A 20,427-nucleotide genomic window follows, 5' to 3' on the forward strand; every position below is an offset into this window, starting at 1 on the left:
ACACGTAAATGATCTTTTGATATCAGCAACCAGCAACCTGTAAAGTAAGGGTGTCGGTAATCGTCCCATCTACTGTATAGAAGGGAGGTCCTGTCCAAGATCAGGATTTTGTAGACCTTTGGCCAGATCTTCAAATGGGAAATGTTGCAGGACCTCAGTACTGTTGGATGCGATTTTCTGCAGTCTGAGATTAGACTGTGTCAGCATGTCTTGTGCTGCTTTTAGCACACTGTTTCTTCTGCACGAAAAACTGATTTAAGACCACCATCACCATAGAAGTGTCTTTCCATGTACCTCTGTGCTTCAGTCATGAATTTCTTTTTTCCCTCAATAGCTGTCCACTTAAAGCCATAGATGACCAGAGCTGGCAATGGGGAGTTACCAAATACATGAACTCTTCTGCTGAGAAAAAACCTTCTGGTACAAAAACCTGAGGTAGTCTCGATGATCCCCTCTCACTAGTGAGCAGTGGAACATTTGTTCAATGTCTGCCACCACAGTGATGGACTCAGATCTGAAATGCATGCAGACTGTTATTGAGGTTTGGACCCTGCAAGAACACATTATTCAGTGATGTGCCTTTGAACTGTGCACTTGAATCAAATACATTTAGTATTTGTGAAGGTCTCTGGAGGTGGTGAACTCCAAAATTGGGCAAAGGACCATTTTCTTGGTTGGGATCTGGTGAAGGAACTAACTCAGCCTGATTGTCCTGAAGATCCTCTCCATGGACTCCACGTAATGATCTTTAACTTCTGGTTTCCTTCTCAATGTGCGAATGAGGGACGTCAGTCAAGTCAGGACCTGCTCTCTGCCGTTTGGTAAGAGATGTCGTGGAGAGCGAAGAGTAAAGAGAGCTGCCCAGCTGTTTGACTCATTTTTGCTAAACTCTTTTATTCACGATTGAAAGGACCTCATCTAGAATGGAATGTGCCAGCTTCCAAGCATCTTCTGAATGAGACCAGCTGCCCAAGTCTAGTTGAGCAGAGGTAAGTATGTCGGGTCACTTGGTTTGCTTACCTACAATACTCCCTTTTATAAAGATTCTACTCTCACAGGGTCTGAAATGACTTGGGCTCCCGTTCCCGAGGACATTAGTCTTAAGAGGCTGACACTGGGCTGGGGAGCTCCACCCAAGGCAGACGTCATCCTTTATGATCCAACCCAGGTCCAGTCGTTGAGCATCTGGTGCATTCTGTAACCATTACATCATTCACGTACCTTATGTGCACAGGTGGTTCTCTGTCAAGAAACGGGACAACCTCAGCAGAAGAGTCAAGTGGGGGTGGGGGGGGGGAACCTTATCAGCTATGGCTTTAAGAAGTGAATGACCATGTGCAGCTTCAGGAGTTGGGATCTCATCTCTGTAGTTGGGAATATGGTCACATTCGGTAAGAGTTGGCAAGGGGAAGCAGACCTCCCCTCCTTTTAACTCCGTGATAAATCCACTGGCTTTTCATCTAGCAACTTCTGCTGCTCCAGAACATGTCTCCAGAGAGTGTACAGGGAAACAGAACTTTGAACACTGAATATGTCAAAGAATTTTGATTTTGCCAAAGAAACAGTGCTCTGATCATCCAATATCACATATGCCTTTATGTTTTGCTTGGGATAAGACATATTTTAGAGCAGGATTTGCCTTGCAAGCCTTTCCCATATATCTCTGTGAATGAAGAAGTAGCTACATCTGGTGGATGCTCAGCTGACTCCCCACTGTGCTCTGCAATGGGCATGCTGGACCTCTAGCAGCCCAAGGTGCTGGCCTTGTATGAAGTGCCGATATGTGCTGGACCCTGTTGCACTCAGTGCAGTGTGGGAGAGCTCTACAGTCTTTTGAAGCACAATATTTGAAGCATATTGTGTGCTCTTTTAGAGATCATCTCCAGTCTGCAAGCAGTTTCTCTCACAATCCCCTGCATTTCCTAAAGGGAAGAAGTTTCTTATGGATAGAGCGTTGTCTGTCAGGGTTCACGACAGAGTTTTTAATTTCAGTTTTGCTGACTGTGATAATAGGAGCTTTGATTTTCATTGCTTTTGCAGGAGACCTCTCTTTGAATGTAGTTTTATTGGAAATTGAGAGGACAAAACCAAGGTCACTTTGTCATGGTCCGGTCCGTGATGTCTGCGTTCCGGTTTATGGTCTGGTCCATGGACTCCGGACTCCGGGTCTTCCGGCTGTCCCTTGATTCAGTTGGGCTTAATCATCGGCACCTGATGATCGTCTTGGGGCCGGGAATATAATGGCCCTGGGGTTGCGTGTAGGTGCTGGTTTGTCTTGTCAGTATCCTGTCCTTGCCTCTGTGGGGTAAGCCAGGCTGTCTTTGCTGTTACCCTGAGGCTGAACTGTTCCCTTCCCTTCCCCTTCTTTCTGTAGCCCTTGCCTGGAGCCTTGCCTATGTCCCTGCCTATTCTTGCTGTCAAGTTCTACTGCTGGAGCAAGACTGAACCTTGCTGTGTCCAGATGAGGAACCGTCTTTTGTTGTTTGGAACTGTCTCTTTGTGTCCTCACCTTTGCTAGGTAGGTCTGGCCATTTGCCACTACCTAGTTTTGGGAACTGTCTTGTTGTGTTCAGCTTTCTGTGTATGAGTCCCAGCCCTATGTCCTGTCCCAAAGGAGGGGTCCTGGCTCTGTGTTCTGCGTTCCTGTCTCCCAAGACCAAGACTCTGTGTTCCGCATTCCTGTCTTCCGAGTATGAGCTTCATGTCCTCATCCAGCCCAGGAGTCCTGCTTCCTGCCCCCACGTCCAGTCCTGTTACTTTGCCATGTCTTGTCCTCGTCTAGATCTGGAGTCCGAGCCCGAGTCAAGACCCAGGTTCCGGGTCCCTGTCCAGTCTCTGGCTCAGAGTCCTTGTCCAGGTTCCAAGTTCCTAGTTCCTCGTCCAGGTCCTGCTCTCCTAGCCTAGTCCTAAACCAGGCCCTGTCTCCTAGTCTCGTCCAGGGCCTATGTCTTGTTCAGTGTCATTTCTTCCCCACTTCCCTTGCTTTCTTGACACACCTAGTCCTGTCCCTCGTACTTCAGTGTTTGTGTCTTGCATTTGGGTCCGCTCTCAATGCCCACCTTATGACACACCACATTTCTGTATGGTGGCAGATGAATTGCATGAAAAATGAAAATGGCAGATGGGGGTATGATGCATTTTATACCTGAACCCTTCAGTTATCCGTTATTCCTGGATATTGCTCGGTAGTCTCTTCACTTTTGGGGTTATTCCACCTGCTGTGTGCAAGAAACTCATTCTTAATAGGTACCCCTCATGTTTTGCAGCTCGCAGTTCTGACAACAGAACTGCAAACTCCTGTAACATCTACAGTTACTTGTGTGAAAGCTTTGGAAAATTATCAAGTCTACAGAAGTGGATGTTGTCTACGTGGACTTCGGTAAGGCCTTTGACAAGGTCCGGCATGGGAGGTTAGTTAGGAAGATTCAGTTGCTAGGTATACATGGTGTGGTGAACTACATATACCTGTCTGGACACGCCCCCTGCTGACTGCTCCTGTGGCCCCTCCCACTGACTGTGGCTCCTCCCACAGACCCCGGTATAAAGGCGATTGAGGCCTGAGCCCAGCCCTCAGTCTCCAGGATGTAGTATGGTGGTCAACTACTGCTTGTTCTTTCTTCCAGTCAATAAAAGCTGATATCTCGTCTTCATGTCTCAGAGAGAGTTATTGATGGTGCATCACATGGTGAGGTAGTAAATTGGATTAGACGTTGGCTCAATGGGAGAAGCCAGAGAGTGGTAGCGGAGGATTGCTTCCCTGAGTGGAGGCCTGTGACTAGTGGTGTGCCACAGGATTAGTGCTGGGTCCATTGTTATTTGTCATCTATATCAATGATCTGGATGATAATGTGGTAAATTGGATCAGCAAATTTGCTGATGATACAAAGATTGGAGGTGTAGTGGACAGTGAGGAAGGTTTTCAAAGCTCGCTGAGGGATTTGGACCAGCTGGAAAAATGGGCTGAAAAATGGCAGATGGCGTTTAATACAGACAAGTGTGAGGTATTGCACTTTGGAAGGAAAAACCAAGGTAGAACATACAAGGTAAATGGTCGGGCTCTGAGGAGTGCAGTAGAACAGAGGGATCTGGGAATGCAGATACAAAATTCCCTAAAAGTGGAATCACAGGTAGGTAGGGTAGTAAAGAGAGCTTTTGGTACATTGGCCTTTATAAATCAAAGTATTGAGTATAAGAGTTGGAATGTTATGGTGAGGTTGTATATGGCATTGGGGAGGCCGAATTTGGAGTATTGTGTGCAGTTTTGGTCCCTGAATTACAGGAAGGATATTAATAAGGTTGAAAGAGTGCAGAGAAGGTTTATAAGGATGTTGCCGGGACTTGAGAAACTGAGTTACAGAGAAAGGTTGAAAAGGTTAGGACTTTATTCCCTGGAGTGTAGAAAAATGAGGGGAGATTTGATAGAGGTATATAAAATTATGATGGGTATAGATAGAGTGAATGCAAGCAGGCTTTTTCCACTGAGGCTAGGAGAGAAAAAAACCAGAGGACATGGGTTAAGAGTGAAGGGGGAAAAGTTTAAAGGGAACATGAGGGGGGTGTCTTCTTCACACAGAGAGTGGTGGGAGTGTGGAAGAAGCTGCCAGATGCGGGCTCACTTTTAACATTTAAGAAAAAGTTGGACAGGTACATGGATGAGAGGGGTATGGAGGGATATGGTCCAGGTGCAAGTCAGTGGGACTAGGCAGAAAAATGGTTCAGCACAGCCAAGAAGGGCAAGAAGGCCTGTTTCTGTGCTGTAATGTTCTATGGTTCTAAGAGAATCCTCAGTTGCCTCTGGAGGCTGCATTTGTCCAGCTCCTGTGCAGCATTTGTAAACCCATAGCTGGATTATTTCTATGAACTGCTCTAGCTCTTCTTGCGTAGTGCAGTGATTCTCGCTAAGCCACTTACAGAGAAGGACGAGCTCTTCATTAGGTTTGAGGTTTAGCCCTTCCACTGTAATGTGGAAGCTTGACTTCCAGGACAGATAACTTGTAGACTGGTTGTCAAACGCTTCTAGTCCTGCTGTGACTAGGTCTCGATGAGCCAGACACCAAGCCAAATCTAATGCACAAACAGTTGCTGAATGAGCGCATTGTGGTGACTTGTTTACCAAATGTATTTCCTGGGATGGATGGTAGCTCAGACTGACCATGTGTGTGGAGATGGGATTTGGGTCAGTAGCAACTCTTGACTGAAGTCTTTGCTGTGATCGAACTGCAGAAGGGGGTGTTATGGGCTTTGCCACTGTAGACCTTGACTGTCACTATCTGAACTACATGAAAGATATGTTGGGTGAGTGGTGGGAACAGCTTCTCCTTGTAGAGTTGAAGCAGTATTTTTGTAGCCAAAATGTGTTTGGTAAGATGCAATGGCAAAACATAAATGGTTCTGATTATAGACTCAACTGTCTAAGTCATCCGCTGCTTCATCCAACTTTGCCTCTGCTGAGGTAGCCGCAGCTTCACACTCTTCCTTGAGTGCACTTAATGTAGCCTTTATGTGTGTTCTCTCCGTGTCTATACGAGCTTTCTCCATTTTGACCATAAGACCAAAAGACATGGCCCGTTGAGTCTGCTCTGCCATTCAATCATGGCCGATCTGTTTTTCTTTTCCTCCCAGTTCCCAGCCTTCTTCCCGTAACCTTTGATGCCCTGTCCAATCAAGAACCTATCAATCTCTGCCTTAAATACACGCAGCGACTTGGCCTCCATGGCTACATGAAGCAACAAATTCCACAATTTCACTGCCGTTTGGCTAAAGAAATTTCTCCACCAGTTTTAAAAGAGCACCCCTCTGTCCTGAGGCTGTGCCTTCTTGTCCTAGACTCTCCCACCTTGGGAAACATCCTTTCCACATCTACTCTGTCTAGTGCTTTCAATATTCAAAAGGTTTCAATGAGATCCCCCCTTCATCCTTCTGAATTCCAGCGAGTACAGACCTAGAGCCATCAAATATTCATGGTATGATAACCCTTTCATTCCTGGATTCATCATTGTGAACCTCCTCTGGACTCTCTCCAATGCCAACATATCTCTTCTAAGATGAGGGGCCCAAAACTGTTTACAATACTCAAGTTGAGGCCTCACCAGTGCCTTATAAAGCCTCAGCATCACATCCTTGCTCTTGTATTCTAGACTTCTTGAAATGAATACTAACATGGCATTTGCCTTCCTCACCACCAACTCAACCTGCAAATGATCCTTTAGGGTATCCTCCACAAGGACTCCCAAGTCCCTTTGCATCTCAGATTTTTAGATTTTCTTCCTGTTTAAAAAATAGTCTGCACATTTATTTCTACTACCAAACTGCATAACCATGCAGTTTCCAACATTGTATTTCATTTGCTACTTACTTACCCATTTTCCTAATCTGTCTAAGCCCTTCTGCATCCTACCTGTTTCCTCAACACTAGTTCCCCTCCAGCAATTTTCGCATCATCTGCATACTTGGCAGCAAAGCCATCTATTCCATCTAAATCATTTATATACAGCATAAAAAGAAGTGGTCCCAACACTGACCCCTGCAGAACACCACTAGTCACTGGCAACCAACCAGAAAAGGATCCTTTTATTCCCACTCGCTGTCTCCTACCAATCAGCCAATGCTCTAACCATGTTAGTTACTTTCCTGTAATATCACAGGCTCCTAACCTGGTGAGCAGCCTCATGTGTGGCACCTTATCAAAGGCCTTCTGAAAGTCCAAATATACAACATCCACTGCATCCCCTTTATCTACCCTACTTGTAACCTCTTCAAAGAATTCCAACAGATTTGTCAGGCAAGATTTTCCCTAAAGGAAACCATGCTGACTTTGTACTATCTTGTCCTGTGTCACCAAGTACTCCATCAGCCACTTCTCTTCCTTCACACACTACAACCTCAGGCCTACTGCTTGTGTCTTCCACAGTGAAGACTGATGCAAAATACTCATTTAGTTCATCTGCCATCTCCTTGTCCCCCATTATAATTTCTCGTGCCTCATTTTCTAGTGGTCCTATATCCACTCTCATTTATTTTTAGCATACTTGAAAAAACTTTTACTATCCACTTTGATATCATTTGCTAGCTTGCTTTCATATTTCATCTTTTCCCTTATGTTTTTAGCTGCTCTCTTTAGGTTTTTATAAACTTCCCAATCCTCTATCTTTCCACTAATTTTTGTTTTGTTGTATGCCCTTTCTTTTGCTTTTACAATAGCTTTGACTTCTCTTGTGAGCCATGATTTGTCGATTTTACCATTTGAGTATTTCTTCATTTTTGGAATACACATGTCCTGCACCTTCCTCATTTTTACCAGGAACGCACGTCATTGCTGCCCTGCTGACATCCCTGCCAGAAGCTCCTCCCAATTTACTTTGGCAACTCCTCTCTCATATCACAGTAATTTCCTTTACTCCACTGAAATACTGCTACATCAGACTTTGCTTTCTCCCTATCAAATTTCAAGATGAACTCAAATCATATTGTGATCACTGGTTCCCAAGGGTTCTTTTACCTTAAGCTCCCTAATCGCCTCTGGTTCATTACATAACACCCATTTACAACTCAAATTCGTGCTTAACATATGCTGCTCTTTCTTGCCACTTCAGCTTTGTTACGAGCACGTGCCCAGCTATGCTAATTGCAGTTTTGCTTCAGCGTTGAGAAGATGCAGTAGGTGAGCCGCATTCTGACCTGACTTTCAGGTCCTGGTGACTAACGTTGCTCAGTCTGGAAGCAGACGTTATCACCCAAGGCATCTCCGATCTGCGGGCGATGCCTTTGAAGATAAGCTATCTTTTCACGCTTTTGCCCTCACTGTCCATCTGCACACAGCTATGCAGTGAGCCGAACAACTTGTCAAAAATCACCCAAGGTAGGAGCTTTCAGGGTTTTTAATGATATTTCTTTACTGTGAAAGTGCAGAAAGTTAAAATTTATGTTAAATTCAACACAGAATTGTTGCACGCCTGAATGTACAAATACAGATGATTTTATTCACAACCTTGTTAACCAAGGTAATACACATAAGCAACACTCCGTAACTATGCAGTGTAAACAAGAATAACCTCATAGTATGAAAATAAACAGAATACCTCCTTCAAAATATATCTTCTATATGTTTTCCAATAGAACCAAATACTCAAAACTCATAGATATTGCAATGTCAAGGGTAAGAATTTCAAACCACAGATAGATTGCATCTAGTAAAACAGTCACCTGGGCTAAAAATAATGTGCATTAGTAAGCTATTAAACAGTACAATTATCTAATCAGGATAATGCTGTTGGAGATAGAATGCCATATCCCACAGGTACTCATTATCCTGCCTTAGTAAACTCATTGTCCCTTGCTTAGATTAAACAATTACAAAGGTTGTCATCTCAACAGGCAGAGATGTTCTTCAAAGGGTTTTCTGAATATAAGATTTTGACGCAACTTTCAATTCTTTCTTAGCCACAGTAGGTGCAGAGCCAAAACTTTGTTCCCAGAATAAGATTGCTGACAGTATTTTGACAAAAATGTTGGGTGCCTCCTGTTCTTATCTTATACTTGAAAGATTTATGAAGAAAGTTCATGAAAGAAGCTTAAGTGACAAGTGTTCTGTTTAATCCTTCCTTGAATTGCTGTATTGTCTGAACCAATTTCATCAACTCCCCATTGTTGTGTGTGTTCAGTCCTGGACTATTTGTAGATAAACCTCTGCAGCTGTTTTCAAAGCAATGGGTGTGCCTGATGTTGGTCATCTTCTGAAAGTATATGGGTGTGTTATGAATTTCCAATATGTAAACCTCAAGAGTATTAACTATTCATTTGGTAGACATGATTCTAATATATTTTTCCATGTAACACAAAGGAAAGTAAGAGTTGGATCTCTTTAAGGACTTGACCTTTCTTTTATCTTCACCCCAGCCCTTTTGATGGTTCATGGATATTAGCTACCCAAGGAGATTTTGAATGTTTTAAACTAGAAATGGACTGACAGCAATGTCGATGACTGTCTGATCTGTCATCTTTTCATCACCAGCTTGTAGGTGCTAATGAACCCAGGTATTCCGAGGGAGGATTCACTTAATGTGGAAGATGGAATGTGAGCTTGTAAAGTGGAGATATGGAGGATGAAGGAAATAAGTGAAAGGGAACATTGAGCCTAGTCTTCTCTAATGTTGGGACTTCTGAATACTTTCTGCAAACATGCTCATGTAAGTATAGAAATGGTGGTGAATCTGTGCACAGCCGGTGCTCCCGATGCGGCCTCCTCTAAATTGTAAATTGGGGGCTTGCTTCATCAAACACCTGCACTCCATCCGCTAAAAGCAGAACTTCCTGGTAGCCAAACATTTTAATTCTGATTTCCATGTCTGTTCCAACACGTCAGACATGGTCTCCTCTTGTGCCATGATGAGAACACCCTCAGGGTTGAGAAGCAACACCTCATTTTCTGTCTGGGTAGCCTCTGACCTGATGGAATGAATATATACTGTATATTGATTTGTCCTTCTGGTAAAAAAAAATTCCTTCCCCTCTTCTTCTATTGCCCACTCTGGCCCCTTACCTCTTCTCACCTGCCCCTGGGTCCCCTCCTCCTTCCCTTTCTCCTATGGTCCACTCTCCTCTCCTATCAGATTCCTTCCTCACCAGCACTTTACCTTTCCTATCCACCTGGTTTCCCCTATCACCTTCGACCTATCCTCCTTCCCCTCCCCCCTCATCTTTTTATTCTGTCATCTTGACCTTTCCTTTTCTAGTCGAAGGAAGAGTCTCGGCTCGAAATGCCAACTGTTTATTCATTTCCATAGATGCTGCCTAATCTGCTGGGTTCTTCCAGGATTTTGTGTGTGCTGCTTTTGTTTTCTAGCATCTGTAGAATATCTTGTGCTAATGCTCCTTGATAATTATGCTTTTTGCTTTGGTGATGTTGCTAGAAGGATTGACGTTGGCTAAAGCACCATTTGCTCTTTAGTGAACTGGTGAGCTAGGCTCTCTTTACACCCAGGAGATTCTGCAGATGCCGGAAATCTAGAGCAACACACAAAATTCTGGGGGAACACAGCAGGTTAGGCAGCATCTTTGGAGGGGAATGACCTTGGCCTGAGACATTGATTGTTTAGTTCCTCCATAGATCCTGCCTGACCTGCTGAATTCCTCCAGTATTCTGTGCATGTTTCTCTTTACACCTTCCTAACAGTCTGACAGTATGGTACAGACTGAAAGTGTTAAAGGAATTCCTGATGTATTATTGTTAGCCTGATCATTGGTGCAACCAGAATTGTGGCCACATCCTTAACACAGATAACAATAAACCTTTCACTTATGGACTAGGCACAGTAAGCCAATATGGAGCAAGTTAATGCTGCCGAGCAATTAGCCTGGTGAGGAGTTTTGTTATAAATCATTGTTTCATAATTCATTACAAATGCATTTTTAGAAATGTAATGGTATGTTACAGACGTACAGAGGAAGACACAAAAGAAACAAGTAATTCTCCTCCTGTGCACAGCACATCAAATACAATCATAATTTGAATTCCTTGGGGGATGAATAGCTAAGATGTTGCTCAAAGCAATCTTTGACCAGTGAAGACACATGAGACAGCAGATGGTGGAATATACAAAAAGCTGGAGGAACTCAGCAAGTCAGGCATCATCTTGGGAGAGACATGGACAGTCGATGTTTTGGGTCATAACCCTTCAGCCAGACTGAACCCATTCTTTTCCAGAAAGTTCAAAGTAAATTTATTATCAAACTATGTGTGTACCACACCAAGATTTATTTCCTTGCAGACATTCATAGTAGGTACAAAGAAATATAATGGAATGAATGAAAATCAACAATCAAAGATGGATAAACAACTAATGTGCAATAGAAATTCAACTGTGCAAATTAAAAATCAATAAATAAATAATATTGAGAAACTGAGTTGTAGTTTTCATGAAAGTGAGTCCATGGGTTATGGAATCAGTTCAGTGTTGAGGAGAGTGAAGTTATCCACACTATTTTAGGAGCCTGATAATTTAAGGGTGATAACTGTTCTTGAACCTGGTGGTGTGGGACCTAAGGCTCTTGTACCTCCTTCATGATGGGAGCAGTGAGAAGAGAGCATAGCCTGGATAGTGGAGTTCTTGATGATGGATGCTGTGCTCCTTCTAATGAGCTTAATGGTGCAGAGGGCTTTTTCTGTGATGGACTAGGTTACACCCACTACTTTTTGTAGGCTTTTCCATTCATGGGCATTGGTGTTCCATACCAGACCATGGTACAACTAGTTAGGGTACTCTCCACTGTGTGTCTATAGAAGTTTTAGATAACATGCAGAATCTATACAAATAGTAGTGGTGCTGGTATGCCTATGGCCCTTAGGTGCTGGTCCCAGGACAGATCCTCTGAAATGAAAGCACGAAAGAATTTAAAGTTTACTGACCCTCTCCACTTCTGAGCCCCTGATGAGGAATGGCTCATGGACTTCTGGATTCCTCCTCGTACGGTCATTATTCAAATCATTGGTTTTGCAGATGTTAAGTGAGAGATTGTTGTGACAGTTTTCTACCATATTTTTAATCTCCCTCCTCTATGCTGATTCCTCACCCACCTTTGATTTGGCCAGCAACAGCCAGCAAACCTGAATATAGCGTTGGAGCTGTTCTTATCTTCCCATTCACGAGTGTAAAGTGAGTAGAACAGGGGGATGAGCACACAACCTTGTGGTGCACCTGTGCTGATGGCGATCATGGAGGAGGTGTTGTTGTCAATCTGAAATGACTGGGATCTTCAATTAAGGAAATGGAGAATCTATTTGCACAAGGTGGTATTGAGGCATAGGTCTTGAAGCTTATGAATTAGTTTTGAATGAATGATAGTTCTGAATGCAGAGCTGTAGTCAATGATTTGCATCCTGATGTATGCATCTTCACTGTTCAGATATTCCAGGGCTGAGTGAAGAGCCAATGAAATGGCATGTTGACCTGTTGTGACGGTAGGGAAATTGGAGAAGATCCAGATCACTCCTCAGGCAGAAGTTGGTATATTTCATGACCAACTCCTCAAAGCACTTCATCATAGTGGATGCAAGCGTTACTGGACGGTAGTCATTGAGGTAAGCTCCAATGCTCTTCTTGAAGAGGTGGGTACTTCAGACCGCCAAAGTGAGAGGTTAAATATGTCAGTGAACCTCCAGCCAATGGATTAGCACAGTTCTTCAGTACTTGGCCGGGTATACCATCTGGGCCAGATGCTTTCTGTGGGTTCAGCTCTCACGTTGACCTCAGAGACTGATAACGCAGGGTTGTCAGGGGCTATGGGAGTTTGTGAAGATGCCTCGTGTTTTGTCTGTCAAAGTGAGAATAAAAGCCGTTGATCTCATCTGGGAGTGAAACATTATTGTCACAAATGTCACTTGATTTTACTTTGTAGGAGGTGTTACCGTTCAGTCCCTGCAAAGCTGTGGAGCATCCTTCAGTGATTCAAGTTTGGTCTGGAATTGCCACTTCACATGTGAGACAGCTTTCTGGAGGTCATGTCTGGATCTCTTATAGATTGTTTGGTCTCCAAACCTGAAAGCCACCAATCTAGCCCTCAGCTAGAGCTAGCACTCGGCCCTCAGTTTCCAGTAAGATGGCGGCACACTCACATGCATTGGCCTCTCTGGGTCCAAACAAAGGTGTTCTCATTTGTCCCTTATGTCTTCTTCACAATCGCAAGACACTGCTGGGTGGTAAGAGTATCAAGTGCTTCAAGTCTACCCCACTAGCGAGTTGCTCGATAGCGGTGGAGCTGGATTTGCTGTGCATCGTATTGCAGCCCGCTTCAGCCACCTAGGGATGAAGGTGGTGCATGGAGGCAGCATATTGTTCAACTGACGGTGAGGGTGATTGTCTTGGACGTGTATGTTGTGATTGCAAGACCCTGTTGGACATTGGTAATATAGAATACTGTGAATCCAACTCACCGGTTCATTGGAAAGACCAATGATGTTTGTCCTCAGCTGTTTGTCCTTGGTTGTGGTGTAAACCAAACTCTCTGAGGCAGCCCGGAAAGGGGACGCTGGAGCTGGCGGTGTGCTGCTGGTTTCCATACTGGTTTGGGTGCTGCCCTCCAGTGTTTGCTTGGTGGAAGATGAGCTGGATTGTTGTCTGTGGCTGCACTTGTGTGAGATGAGTAACTGCTGTGGGCTTATTTTTGCAGATACGTGGTTCCAGGACAACAAACCATGCACCATCAATCTGCTGGGCATGACACTCAGGGACTTGGGCTATACTGTTAGTTTTATATATTTTTTGTAACTATGTTTTTCTGCTATCATAATTAGATGTGCTGTGTGCTGTGTCTGACTGTTGGCACTGTGTTTCGCATCTGGGCCCAGAGGAATGCTGTTTCATTTGGCTGTATTCATGTGTATGGTTGAATTACAACCAAACCTGAGCATATTGTGGATCACTTGATTCATCCAGGGATTCTGGTTGGGGAAGACTGAATGATTTTATGGGGACACACTCGTGTTTAAGTGTCTGTATAAAGTCCGTGACAACTGTGGTGTATTCATTCAGATCATCTGATGAGTCTTTGAGCATTGCCCTGTCCACTGACATGAGGCAATCCCGTATCTGCTCCTCTGCCTCCTGAGACCACTGCTTTGTCGTCCGTACCTCTGCTGCCTTGCTCTTTAGCCTCTCCCAGTATGCAGCCAGATGATCAGACTTCCCGAAGTGCGGTCTGGGGATGGAATGATTGGCATCATCTAGGTCAGGCAGTATCTACGGAGGGAAATGGACAATCGACACTTGGAGCTAAGACCCTTCATTAGGACTGGAAAGGAAGGTGCAGAAGCCAGAATGTGAGGGTAGGGGGAGGAGAAGGAGGAGTACAAGCTGGCGGATGTTTCATCCCATTTCTTTCTCCTCTTCAGTCTTCACAACATGCCCATTGCCCACACATTCCTTCTTCTGGTTACCCACCTCTTTCCCTTTATTGCATGATTGAAAATTCCTTATTATCAGATTCCATCTTCTTCAGCCCTTTGCCTCCCTGCTTCTCACATCATTACCCCTCTGCAACCCAGCTACCTTCCCTGTCTCACCTGCATTCACGTATACTGCTAGCTTGTCATCGTGGTCCTCCTCCTCCTCCACCCCCCCACCCTTTCCTGCCCGTTTCCTTTTCAGTTCTGATGAAGGGTTGATGCACCATCAATAACTCACTCTGAGACGTAAAGGCGAGATATCGGCTTTTATTGACTGGAAGAAGGAACAAGCAGTGATTGACTACCATACTACATCCTGGAGACAGAGAGGCCGGGCTCAGACCTCCATCACCTTTATACAGGGGTCTGTGGGAGGAGCCACAGGAGCAGTCAGCAGGGGGCGTGTCCAGACAGGTATATGTAGTTCACCACAAGGGTCTTGGCTGAATTGTCGATTACAGTATTTATCTCTCTCTCTCTCTCTCTCTCTCTCTGAATACACTAAAAGCTACATTTTTCAGTGACAACACATACCTGCCCTGAACTGTGCATTAAGTGGCACCTTTAACAATGGCTGGAGGTGGCTATTTAATGCCTTCCCTGATCTCATTTTGAAGGGTTCAATGAGTGCCAGTTAACATGTACATTCACCTATTATCTTCCCCACTGTAGCTTCAATGGTACAGAGTCAGAATCTTCTATGCCCAATGATTGCTTTTGATAGTTTTAACATATCATTTGAAGTTAAATGAGAACAGCTTTTATTTCCTGATGACTGGTTCTCATTTTAATTAATATCTGCTATCCACAATCCCATAACTCCGTAATAGTCCCTAATGATGCACTGGTTAATATTTTTTTAAACTCTTGGCTCCCAGGCTCTCCTTTTATCTCAGATTCTTAGCTCTCTCTGTTTCCATGCCAATTCTATACAGTATGTGCAGCGCCATTGAAGTTACCCCTGAGGGGTCACCCAATGTTAGTTGCTTGTCTCCAAGTCAAAAGGTTGGAGATTAATTGTCCCTTTTAAGCTAAGCACAAAAGCCAGACTGACACTCCAGTGCAGTACAAAGGCACTCCTGTACCGTTCCTGGAAAGTGTGTTTTGAAGGAAATTGCAATTTGCTCTCTCAAGTGGAAATGTAGACTAGTAGAAAGGCAGCGAGGTGCCCGTGGGAAAATGGCCAATATTTATAAAATCATCAGCATCTTTAAATTAGAGATACAAATGACTGCAGATGCTTGAATCTGGAACAGAAACAAAACAACTGCTGGATGAACTCAACAGGTCAAGCAGCATTTGTGAAGATAAGAGGAATGGTGGATATTTTGTCTGGGACCCTGCATCAGTTCATCAAGCAGTTTTTTTTTTGCTCTAACGCCTTTAAATTAATAAACAGAAAATTGTAGATTCAGGAGGTTTAAATAAAAACAATACATACTCACGTAATCAGTAAGTTAGCTGGCATCTGTCAAGAAAGAATCAGCTACCATTTTGGGTTGATAACCTTGCACCAATCACTGAACAAATCATGGCTCCTGTCTTTCCTGCAGTCACCTCAACAAATAGTGTCATCAGGTAAAGTGAAAAGGTAGCAGATGTCACCAAAACTCCCAGAGCCTTGCCCCAACTTAGGACTTCTGTCTTTCTCCATAACTAATTAAAAACCGATAGAATTATGATTGCGGATCCCCAAATGCTCCCCTGATGAAACACCAGCCACTTGCTCACCTTCATTTCCCAAGATTAGATTAGAATCAACTTTATTGTCATTGTGCCGAGTACAGATACAAAGCCAAATGAAATGCAGTTAGCATCTAACCAGAAATGCAAAGAATAGTGTTAGTTACAAAATAACTGTGAATAAAAAGTAAGTGCTACAGCACACAAATATAAAAGTACTGAGACAGTACAATATGGGTGCAATACTGCTTAGCGCTGTGATGTGAGGTTTAGCAGGGTCACAGCCTCAGGGAAGAAGCTCTTCCTGTGCCTGCTGGTGTGGGAGTGGAGGCTCCTGTAGCACCTACCGGGTGGGAGGAGAGTAAAAAGTCCATGGTTAGGGTGAGATGCATCCTTGATAATGCTTTTCGCCCTGCCCAGGCAGCGTTTATGGTAGATGTTCTCAATGGTGGACAATTGGGTGCCATGGTCCAAATACCTGAATCCCTCCCTCCTGCACCTGGTCCCTGTGCATTCATCTGCCCAATCCTCTTTCCCTTTCTCTGACTTGCACATGTCACTGGGTCTTCGAGTCTTTCATTAACATTTTCATCCTCGTGTGTTATTCCATTTAATCTGCATGCTGATGGGGTGCTAAGACATCTATCCTCTTCATCCTGTCCCCACCTCCTGTACTCCACAACTTAAAATCCCTCAGGAAACTGAGAGATAAGATATACACGCCCTCTTGTCAGTTTGAACCAGTCTGGCCTTTCTCCTGTGAGCTCTCCTATTAACGAGGAATTTTTGCCCACAGAGTTACTGCCCACCGGTTGCTTTGTTTCTCACACCATTCTTTGTAAACACTGGAGACTGTTGTGCATGAAAATCCCAGGAGATCAGTGGTTTCTGAGATACCCAAAGCACTGTCTGGCATCACCAATCATTCCACAGTCAAAAATACTTAGATTACATTTCTTCCTCATTCTGATGTTTGATCTGAATAAAAGAACCCCTTGACCATGTTGCATGTTTTTATGCATTGAATTGCTGCCACATGATTGGCTGATTAGATATTTGCATTAACGAGCAAGTGTACAGATGTAAAGTGGACACTGAGTTTATGTGCATCTGGAAAAGCAGGAGTTGATTAGGGGTAGTCAGCACAGCCTTATGAGTGGGAGATCGTGCTGTATGAACTCAACTGAGTATTTTGGTAAAATTATGAAAAAGGTTGAGGGCAGGGTGGTAGACATGGACTATATGGACTTCAGTAAGATTACATTTACTAGACATCTGTGGATCAGATTATGTCCCAATGGCACAAACATTGAGTTTTCCAATTTTAGGTAACAATTTTCTCCCCCTTCTACCCAGCCCCTACCCATTTATTTGCCCTCCCCTTCTAATCCTCCTCTGGTCCTCCCATTATTTTGTCTCATTTCCCTTAGAACCCTTCCCCACCCCATTTCCATCCTTTTCGTAGTTCCATCCACCCACCACACAAACACAATTCACCTGAAGTATCCTCTCCCCTCCCCATTTGGGTCTGGTTCCATCTGCCATTCACTTTCCATTAATGGTTCCTATCACCTCCTTTACTTATCTGAGTTCAGCACTGGGTGCCCCTTTGTGCTCCTGCTTATCTCCCACCAGCATGTCTCCAACCATTACACTTTGCCCAATTTGTTATCTGTATTTCCACCTCCCTCCTTCGTCTCCCTCCATCTGCCAGAGACTCTCAACTCCACCCGGGCTTGTCTCCCTTACCTGGTACTACCAGGGTGTCACTTTACATCTCTCCTCGGATGCTTGTGTCACCGCGCCCCTTCCTCTTTATACTGGTCATCTCACCTCTCCACTCTCAGTCCTGATGCAGGGTTTCAATCTGAAACATAAACACTTCCTTTCCTTCCACAGATGTTGCTCAACCCACTGAGTTTTTCCAGCAGGTTGTTTGTTGTTCCTGATTCCAGCATCTGCAGTCCCTTGTGTCTTCACAAATGCTGTCTGATCTGCTGACTGTTTGCAACATTTTCTGTTTTCATTTAATCACTTGCCTCTTGCCCCAGGGTCTTATGCTTTCCTGATTAATTAGTGTCCAAAGCCTTGCTCAATCTACTCACATTTCCTCATATTTAATGCCCCCCTTGTTATTTTATTTTAAAAAACTGTTAGAAAATAAGACTTTTCCTTAACAAATTTGTGCTTCTTAATATTAAGGCTCTCAGGAATTTTTCCTGCAATTTGCCATTGCTGTTGTCAATCTGATTGGCTTGTCTACATGTAAGCTGTTATAGTGTATCGGTTATCTTCAGCTCTTTGTGTACCCCACTTGTAGCCAAAAGCACTGGTTCTTCTCATCTTTATAATTGCCTGGAGTGAGGAAAAGGTGTGAAGAAATGGGGTTAAACATAATGTCAAAGAGAAAAGGGGGGGCAGGGATAAGGTGAGGTGAAAGTGTTTTAGGGTTATGGGAGAGGTGGAAGAAAGGATGACGAGGATGGTAAAGGGGAGAAAGATGGTCAGAGAAGTGGGGTTCAAGGAGCATTTAAAGACAGAACGGGCCAGAGAGACATCTGTCTCAGCAGACTGTCATGGTGGCATATCTTGGTCTGCCTTCCCTTCTCTTCAGGAACTTTGTAAATTCTTCTAAATGTCTTGTCCTGTTCCATCTTTCTCAGCTTCCAACACCAGCCGAAGAACCTCCTTGCTTCCTTTTTCCACCACTGCACCAGGACAGTTCTCACCTTCAGAGACCTCATTCTCCATCTCTACTCATCATTCGCTCTTGCTCACTCTCAGCTAATCCAGTTTGGATGTCCCTAGGTTGTGCCGTCACTTATGGCCTTATCAGTTCCTTTATCTCAGTTGCAAGCCATCTCCTGTCCGTTCCTGGCATCACTTTCCACCCACTGTCCGTTCGCTCTTTCGTTCTTCTGTCTGACCTTGGGAACTCTTCTTCCTATTTAATTGTAATTGCTCCTTCACAACTGACTTGCCTTGGCCTCCATTCCACGCCGCTTTTTCTATGGCTACTGATCTGCCCATCTCTCCCTACATAGCAGACGGCATCTCTGACCTTGGTGAAGTGATGTAAAATAGATGTTAGAATTTAAAGAGCACCAAGTGGGAGCAAGGGGTTTGTAAAGAGAAGGGAGAATTTTAAGGAGATGTTGTCACTGTGAACAGCGGTGATGGATGAACAATTCAGAGCGACCTGCTGCTAATGAGCGCAGTTGAGCTGGAGGTCGGCTATGAAGGTGTTGAGAGAATGCAGGCTGAGTCTGCAAACACTCAGATGTGAGATTCAGCAGGAGCAGGGCAGGTGCAACCGACTGTCTCTTTGGGAACACAAGTTAAAAGCTTTGGGAGATTGCTTTTGTAGGAAGTGGGAGCAAAGCTTATAACCATATATCTGCTGAAGTACAATAATCCAGAGAAAGAATTGTTGTTGTTATGTAAATCTTGAGTGCAATGCGGTAATCAGAATTAGAATCAGGTTTATTATCACTGACATATGTTGTGAAATTTGTTGTTTTGCAGCAGCAGTGGAGTGCAATACTTAAAACATATTTATTTAACAAATTAAAAGTATTGCAAGAAAAGAGCAGAAATAGTGAGTAGTGTTCATGTGTTCATTGTCCAATGCAAGGCAAGATCATGTCTGGAATGATAGATCATTATTGATTCACGGTTGGTGGTGACACTATAATTTGTTTTATGTCCGCTTGCTGTTCTAATAACTGTCCACTATTAGCCACTCATGAGACCATTAGGTGAATTATTACACAAAATGCTGGTGGAACGTAGCAGGCCAGGCAGCTTCTATAGGAAGAAGCACTGTCGACGTTTCGGGCCGAGACCCTTCGTCAGGACTATCTGAAAGAAAGGATAGTAAGAGATTTTAAAGTAGGAGGGGGAAATCTGAAATGATAGGAGAAGACAGGATGGGGGAGGGGTGAAGCTAAGAGATGGAAAGCTGATTGGCATAAGGGATACAGAGCTGGAGAAGGGAAAGGATCATGGGACGCGAGGCCTAGGGAGAAAGAAAGGGGGAGGGGAGCACCAGAGGGAGACAGAGAACAGGCAGAGTGATTGTGAAAGGGGCAGAGAGAGGAAAAAAGGGGGGAATAAATAAATAAGGGATGGGGTAAGAAGGGGAGGAGGGGCATTAACGGAAATTAGAGAAATCAATGTTCATGCCATCAGGTTGGAGGCTACCCAGACGGAATAAGGTGTTGTTCCTCCAACCTGAGTGTGACTTCATCTTGACAGTAGAGGAGGCCATAGATAGACATATCAGAATGGGATTGGGATATGGAATTAAATGTGTGGCCACTGGGAGATCTACTGGGAGCAGGATCTCCCAGTGCCAACACATTTTAATTCTTGCACCACCCAGAACTGTGATTATGTTCTGTCTCCCTTAACTGATTGGTTGCTATCAGCTTACATAGTCAGATCACAGTAATAAAGATTTCTTAAATTAAGGAACACACACAAAATACTGATGAAGGGTCTGAGCCTAGAGTGTTGAATGTTCATTTCTGTTCAGAGATGGTGTCGGACCTGCTGAGTTCCTCCAGCATATTGTGCATGTTACTCAAGGTTTCCAGCGCCTGCAGGATTTCTTGCATGTTAATATTAAAGGAAAAGTTTTCCAATGTGACGATGAATAATCATGAATTTTAAAAGTGTGAGCATCTCATCTGTTCTCAATTAAAATTATTTTCTAGTTTGCACTTTTCCTGCATTTTCAACGCACTGAACCTCAGACAATAAAATGAGTTAAGAGCACAAAGAAGTATATTTGATTATTTTCT

At 43.9% G+C, this 20,427-nt stretch overlaps 1 protein-coding gene across 1 annotated transcript in view; it reads right to left on the reverse strand.

The window, feature by feature from the left end:
• LOC140714474 (fatty acid-binding protein, intestinal-like) overlaps positions 1–16,357 on the reverse strand; it is a 559,271-nt gene extending 542,914 nt beyond the window's left edge. Inside the window, exon 1 of the mRNA XM_073025770.1 lies at positions 16,353–16,357. The gene's annotated coding sequence lies outside the window, so the exon portion shown is untranslated. The remainder of the gene's footprint in view (positions 1–16,352) is intronic.
• Positions 16,358–20,427: the final 4,070 nt, after the last annotated feature.

Source organism: Hemitrygon akajei, chromosome 21 (genome assembly GCF_048418815.1).
Source record: "Hemitrygon akajei chromosome 21, sHemAka1.3, whole genome shotgun sequence".
NCBI lineage: Eukaryota > Metazoa > Chordata > Chondrichthyes > Myliobatiformes > Dasyatidae > Hemitrygon > Hemitrygon akajei.